Source organism: Hemiscyllium ocellatum, chromosome 18 (assembly GCF_020745735.1).
Source record: "Hemiscyllium ocellatum isolate sHemOce1 chromosome 18, sHemOce1.pat.X.cur, whole genome shotgun sequence".
NCBI classification, from domain to species: domain Eukaryota; kingdom Metazoa; phylum Chordata; class Chondrichthyes; order Orectolobiformes; family Hemiscylliidae; genus Hemiscyllium; species Hemiscyllium ocellatum.
This window is the reverse complement of record NC_083418.1, coordinates 50,943,283-50,950,708: the sequence shown is the minus strand read 5'-3', so window position 1 is coordinate 50,950,708 and position 7,426 is coordinate 50,943,283. Positions and strand designations below refer to the sequence as shown.

At 44.3% G+C, this 7,426-nt stretch overlaps 1 protein-coding gene across 2 annotated transcripts in view; it reads left to right on the top strand.

The window, feature by feature from the left end:
• The first annotated feature begins 536 nt into the window (after positions 1-536).
• Positions 537-7,426, top strand: part of phrf1 (PHD and ring finger domains 1) — a 92,022-nt gene continuing 85,132 nt past the window's right edge. For both annotated transcript variants that reach the window (XM_060838979.1, XM_060838980.1), the window contains exon 1: positions 537-768. The gene's annotated coding sequence lies outside the window, so the exon portion shown is untranslated. The remainder of the gene's footprint in view (positions 769-7,426) is intronic.

Sequence of the window (7,426 nt, the reverse complement as noted above, 5' to 3'; positions counted from 1 at the left end):
GGCATGGACGAGATGGACAGAAGAATCACCTTCTGTACACCTTTATGACTCTATAAGGTTGCCGACAATGCTGCAAAAAACTCTGTACCAAGCATAAAATCAAGTTGACTAACACTTTTCTTTCAGACAACTGTGTGGGAAAGATGTGGAGGGAATGAAGATAACACAGAAAAGGTCCGCAAGAATGGTTGATGAAGTTAGTTAAGAAAATAATTTGAAAAAGGCTGCCCTGAAGAAAGCAGAGGGGACTTGATCCAAACATTCAAGATCATGAGAGGTCTGAGCAGAGTAGATGGGATAAATGTCCCCAGCCATGAAAAGACTGAAAAATAAATATTTAAAGTAAAAGAAGCAAAAGTGAGATGAGAACAAAAATGTTTCACGCGAGGAGTGTTTAAGGTCTTCAACGTACTATTCTGTGGCGGAGCCTTCAATATGGGGAGGAGGCTGGTCATAAAGTGACTTGCTCATTCACCGGACCAGTATAGCCACGATGGGCCACATGGCCTCCTTTTGTGCTGTGACAATACAGTGGTTCTCCCGCCGAGGCTCAGCGAACACACGGAACACCATAACGAAGCGGCTCGATCGCTCGGCTGTTTCCGTCGGCCGCTCCGTGCAGCCCCGGAGTCGCTCGGCTGTTTCCGCCGGCCGCTCTCGGTGTAGCGCCGAGGCGCTGCGTTCGCTGAGTGGGGCCTGTGTGGCGACTGAGTGACAGGCAGCGAGCGCCCCTGGAGCTTCCACCCCAGGGACCCAGAACGGAGCGAGGTGAGTTGGATGGTCACTCGGTCGGGGTGAGGGTGGAAGGGGCAAGGTCAGAGTCCGACTAGTCCGCTGCTTTAGCACGGCACAGCTTGAGGCCTAACCCGCCTCCGTGACAGAGTAATCCACAGGCCGCGGTCACTTCCAGCGGTGGGAAACAAGCCTTGGAGCCGAGTAGCAGAGCCCACAGGAGGAGCTGGGGAGGACGGGTGGTGGGGGAATTCGGTAAGGAGGCGGCTGGGTGAAGGGAGTCCTTGGTGGAGGCCTAGCTGCAGGCGTTATGAGCGGGATACTGCAGCAACTCAAACCCCAGGCCTGTCACCTCACACCAAAATAAACAGGCCTCCCTCTCACTCAAGTTTCTGCGGACGTCTACAGCTGCAGCCGCAAGGCACGGTGCCCCCGGTTTCCTCCGACTGGCATACACATTTGGCTTCTCTGTCTCAAATGTGTATACGTAGGCTTTCTGTATAAAGCCTCTCGATACACTTAAAGAGGCTCGAAATGCTATCCCTGGGCTTGGGGTACAAGAGAGCAGGGGGAGGGGGAGAATGTGCTGAAACTTTACAAAGTTCTGGTTAGGTCACAACTAGAAGATTGTGTCAATCTTTACTCAGGGAAGGTTGCTAAAGTCCTTGAGAGGGTGCAGAGGAGATCTTCCAGATCGATTATGGGAACACTAGGTACAATTTTAGGTTAGTGAAGCTGGTGTTGTTCTTGCAACAAAGGAGACTGAGGAAGATTTGAACACAGCATTTTAAAAAGAGTAGGCCGTTCAACCCCATAGCCCTCACTTGTCTGCTATTTCAAAAGTCTGCCTACCTGTTCTTTAATGAATAATCCTCGGATAAAGACCCAATCTGTCTGGCTATTTACATTTGATAAATTAACCCCTTCACCCCAAGAATTAGTCTGTTGAAGTTCTTGAACTGCTTGCAATGCCAGTCTTCTCTTAATAATGGTGATCAAAACTGTATGTAGTACTCCCAGTGAGAAGGAGAAAGTGAGGACTGCAGATGCTGGAGATCAGAGTCGAAAAGTGTGGCACTAGAAAAGCACAGCAAATCAGGCAGTATCGGAAGAGCAGGAGAATCGACGTTTTGGGCTTGAGCTCTTCCTGATGAAGGGTTTTTGCCTGAAACATCAATTCTCCTGCTCTTCGGATGCTGCCTGATTTGCTGTGCTTTTCTAGTGCCACACTTTTTGTACTCCAAGTGAGGCCTCACCAAAATTCTCTGCGACTTTCCAATTAAATTCCAAACACCAGCAGTAAAGACCAAAAATTCCATTTACCACCTTAATTAATTGTTGCACCTGCATGCTAACCTTTTGTTTTTCATGCCCAAAGTCATCCAGATCCTTATGGGCTCCACTTTTTGGAGTCTCACTTTATTGAAAGATTAATTTGTCTTTTGATTCATGACCTCACATTTTTCTAAAAACCATCTGCCAAGTTATTGCCCACTCACCTTATTTCTGTACCATTGCCGATTTCTTATGTCCTCATGGCAACATTTTTATGTTGTTAGAAAGTTTGGATACATTACACCTTGTATACCCTGTTTATTCCTCCAAGTCTTTAACATAGATAATAAATAATTGAGGCCCTAGGTCTGATCTTGTAGTACTCCAGTTGTTGCATCTTTTCAACCCGAAAAAGGCCCATTAATCCCACCTGTTTTCAGTGTTTTCTCAATCCACACTGATACAGTGTCCTCACCCAGCTTATCAAATGACTTCTGAAAATCCAGCTGCATTAGATCCTCAAAGAGCTCAAACAAATGTCAAATGTAATTTCCTTTTCATAAAACCATGTGGACTCTGAATGTGTTAAGCTTTTCTAAATGTTCAGCTTTTTCTTCCTCAGTGGACTCGAGCACTTTCTCAATGACCGATGTCAGGCCAACTAGGCCATAATTTGTAGCTTTCTGTCTCCCTCCGTGTGGTATGGTGGCTCAGTGGTTAGCACTGCTGCCTCACAGTGATGGGGGCAGGGTTTGATTCTACCCTCAGTGACTATTTGTGTGGAATTTGCACTTTCTCCCAGTGTCTGTATGAGTTTCCTCTGGGTGCTTTGATTATCTCCCACAGTCAAAAATTGCGCAGGGTTAGGGGATTGGCCATGCTAAATTGCGGATAGTGTCCAGGGATGTTAGGTTAGTTGGGTTAGCCATGGGAAATGTGGAGTTACGGAGATGGGGTGGGTCTGAGTGGGATGTTGTTTGGAGGCTCGGTGTGGGCTTAGTGGACAAAATGGTCTGCTTCCACACTGTGGGAATTCTAGGGATTCTATGATTCTCCTTTCTTGAACAAGGGAGTCATATTATTGGTTTTCCAATCCATTGGAATTTTCATAAAACCTCCAATCCACTGAGTTCTGGACTATTTTGATCACTGTCACCTATCTCTGCAACCACTTCCAATAAAACCCTTGAATGAAGGCCATCAGGTTCTGGCAACTTTTCTGCCTTGAGTCGCATTAGTTTGTCAAATACTTTGTCCCTTGTTGTAGAGGCTATATAACAAAACCCTTCCTCTCATTAGCACCTTGTGTAACTGCTATCTTTGGGATGTTTATAGTGTGCTCCATTGTGAAGAATGATGCAAAAATTTGGTTTAAATTTGCCATCTGTGTTCCCTGTTATGGATTCCCCAATTACATCCTGCAAGGGCCTCAGATTTACTTCAGCTACTTTGTAAAAATATATCTGTAGGAACTGTTGCTGTTTGTTTTCATATTTCTTGTCAATTTATTTTCAGAATAAATTTTTCCCCCTTTATTATCTGTATAGTGATCTGCTTCAGATTCCTAAAGGATTTACAACCCTCTAACCTACCACTAGTTTTCACCACTTTGCTTGGCTTAGTTTTGATGAGATGCTCTCTTTGACCATCTTTGTTAGCCATGGGTGTTTTATTTTTTTCATTGGGTTTTTTATGACTGCAGTAATGCTTTGATAGATGTGATGAAATATCTGCTTAAACGTCTGCCACTGCTCATCCATTGACCTTCCTTTAGTCTATTTGCTGAGCCTCTAGTAGACAATGCTTTTTTTCTTGCGTCTGCAATTGCCCTTATTTAAGTTCAGGACACTGAGACCCGAGTTGAAATTCTGCGTGTTCTGATAGCTACACCTTAGAGGATACTTTCATAAGAGATCTCTTATTAATCATACATTATTGGATCTAAGATGGCCTGTTCCCAAGTATGCGATGCAACGTTTTGCTCTCAAGAAACAATCTCTGATGCACTCTATAAATTAATTTTCTGCATTACACATGTCAATCTGACTCACCTAGACAGTACGCTGATTGAAATCACCCATGACAATTGTACCTTTCTTACATGCCTCCATTATTTCCCATTTTATATGTTTTCTTACAGTGAGACAATCCTTTGAAGGGCTATAAACAACTGTCACTCAGACTTCTTTCCCTTGCTATTTCTTATTTCCACCAAGCTAATTATATATCGCAACCCATTGCACTATACCACCACCACACTAATAACAACCTTATATTAACAAAGCTACCCCATTTCCTTTTCCTTTACACTAATTCTTCCAAAACTCTAATATCCTTGAATATTGAGTTCCCAGTCTTGGTCAGCTTACAACACTACCTCTGTGGTAACTGTCAAGTCATGGTCATTTATTTCTGTTGCATTGTCATTGTACTGTGTTATTGCTTCCCAGTTCTGATTTCTGCTCATTTTGTTTGGGCCTTTTTGTCACACTTTGATTATCATTAGCCTCTTAACTGCCCTGCACCCCTACTGTCTCATTTCTTTTTCTTTGATTTTTAAAAAAGTTTCCTACAATTGAACTCCTTTTACTAATTAGCTTAAAGCACTGTCTACAACCCTAGTTCCATGTTTCCCCAACGGACTCCTGTGGTGCAGTGATAGTGCCCCTTCCAGTGATTAAAAGGTTTGGGTTCAATCCCCACCCGTACTGGATGTATGTCATTGCATGTCAGAACAGGTTGATTAAAATAACTATACACTGTGCCAAAAGATTGGTCCCTGCATGATTCACATTAAGCCTGTCCCATCAGAAGAGCACTCTTTCCCTAGTGCCACATGAATTGGAACTCATTTCTCCCAGACCAGTCTTTGAGCCATTTGTTTATCTCTCTAATCTTATTTACCCTACACCAAATTGCATGTACCTCAAGTAGTAATCTGGAGGTTATTACTTTTGTGGTTCTTTTTAATTTGGCCCTGAACTGCTTGTAATTCCTCAACCAAATCTCTTTCCTAGTACTACCTATGTCATTGGTATGCATGTGGACCATACCAGGTGGATCCTTCCCTTCTCACTCCAAAGTTGCTGTCCAGCACATAATATATGTCCTGACCATTGGCACCTGGTAGGTAATATGGCATTTCAGACTCTCTGTCTTTGCTGCAGAGAGCAGTATCTATTCCCCCACCTATTATGAATATGTTTCTCCTGTCTACTTGAAAGGCGTGCTGTACAATGGGTACTGTACTCCTCCTACCTGCAGTCTATGCCTTGACCACATTGGGAGCAAGAGCTCCATAACCATTGGACAAGGGCTTTAACTGTGGCTGTGGCTCCTCCAAAATAAATGCTGGATCTCCATACCTGCTTCATTTGCAGTCACACCATCTGTTCCTGACTACGGCCCAAGTTTGATGTAATTAATGTAAGGGGTGTGACTGCCACCTGAAACAGAGTGTCCAGGTAACTCTCCTCCTCCCTGATGTGTTGCAGGGTCTGCAGCCCGGACTCCAGCTCATCAACTCTGAGTCAAAGTTCCTCGAGCAGCCAACACTTGCTGCAGATGTGATCGCCGTAGATCGTACTGGCGTCCACCAGCTCCCACATCCTACAGCTGCAGCACGTCGCATACCCAGACATCACTATTCTATTTAATTAATTATTTTGGATGTTAAATATTTTAGAAGTGAATTTCCTAACTGTACTCTCTCAGTTGTAATAGTGTCTCCTGATTTAAACCACTTGACCAATCAAAAGACACATGGAAGGAACACCTACCAAATACCTACCTATTTTCCTGGGAGGCCACACTTGGCCTCTGAAAGGTGGAAACAGGTTGAAGGGCTCTCTGCCACCAGTTTTTACCTCCCACCATTTGCCCTGATCACACTGCTCTCCATGTATAAGAGGTATAGAATATTATGACAGATTTAAATGAGTTAACAAGGATAAGTTGATCCCATTAGCCAACTGTACAAGAACTAGGGTTCACAGATTTAAGATTTGGGAAAGGAGTGCAACAGGGCCAAGAACATAGTGAGTGGTAATGAACTGAAACATGCTGCCTATGAGGGCAGTAGAAATGGGGACTTTGAGTGACTTTCAGGGGGTAGCAATGTGGACTGGGACTGACTGGATACTCTTCAGAGAAGTATGAACGTGAGCCAAGTTGACTCTCATTGGTTGGCTATCTTCATATGGGTGGGAATTGCCATAAAATACAAGTGTAAAGCCTCTGTAATATATATGTCTGTGTGATCTATGAAGAATCTACATAGAATTGTGGAATCCCTAGAGTATAGAAGCAGGCCATTCGGCCCATTCAGTTCATACTGGCCCTCTGAAGAGCGTTCCATATAGACCCAACCCCTGCACTATCCCTGTAACCATGCATTACCCTCGACTAACCCACTTAATCTGCAGATCCCTGGACACTATGGGCAATTTAACATGGCCTGTCCACCTAACCAGCATATCTTTGGACTGTGGGAGGAAAACCAGAGCACCCAGAGGAAACCCATGCAGATACAGGGAGAATGTGTGAACTGGTCAGCACTGCTGCCTCACAGTGCCTGAGACCCGGGTTCAATTCCCGCCTCAGGCGACGGACTGTGTGGAGTTTGCACGTTCTCCCCGTGTCTGCGTGGGTTTCCTCCGGGTGCTCCGGTTTCCTCCCACAGTCCAAAGATGTGCGGGTCAGGTGAATTGGCCATGCTAAATTGCCCGTAGTGTTAGGTAAGGGGTAAATGTAGGGGTATGGATGGGTTGCGCTTTGGTGGGTCGGTGTGGACTTGTAGGGCCGAAGGGCCTGTTTCCACACTGTAAGTAATCTAATCTAATCTAATCCACACAGACAGTTGCACAGGTAGAGGGTGGAATCGATCCTAGGTCCCTGGTGGTATGAAGCAGAAGAGCTGACTACTGAGCCACTGTGCTGCCCTATTTGGGGTCCCTATTTTTAAAAAAAATACCAATGGAAACTCCAGGCAAAAATCAGCCAAGGGAGTGAGATCAGTTGAAGTTTTTGATGACTGACAGAAATCAGTCCTTGGTGGGTAAGAATACCTTGGGTGGTGTTACATAGGCAGCACAGAAAAAACCATTAGGGCTCGACTGGTCTACATTTATGTCCCATCTGAGGCTTGTCTCACCCTGTGTTGCCTTTATGAGGGTTAATGAAGAAAGAAAGGCTTTCTTTTATCTTGCTTGTTTCATCAATCTTGTACATTAGTTCTCTCTACAACTATCTAACAGTGGAACAATGTGTGCTATCTCTAATCCATCTTATTATAATGTGGCAGTCTGTTTATGAACAAGGTCCTGTGAAGAACACCTTAAATAAATTATCAAAAGATCTGCTCGCTGTTTTTTTATTCTTTGATGGGATATGGGTGTCACTGGAAATGCCAGCATTTTTT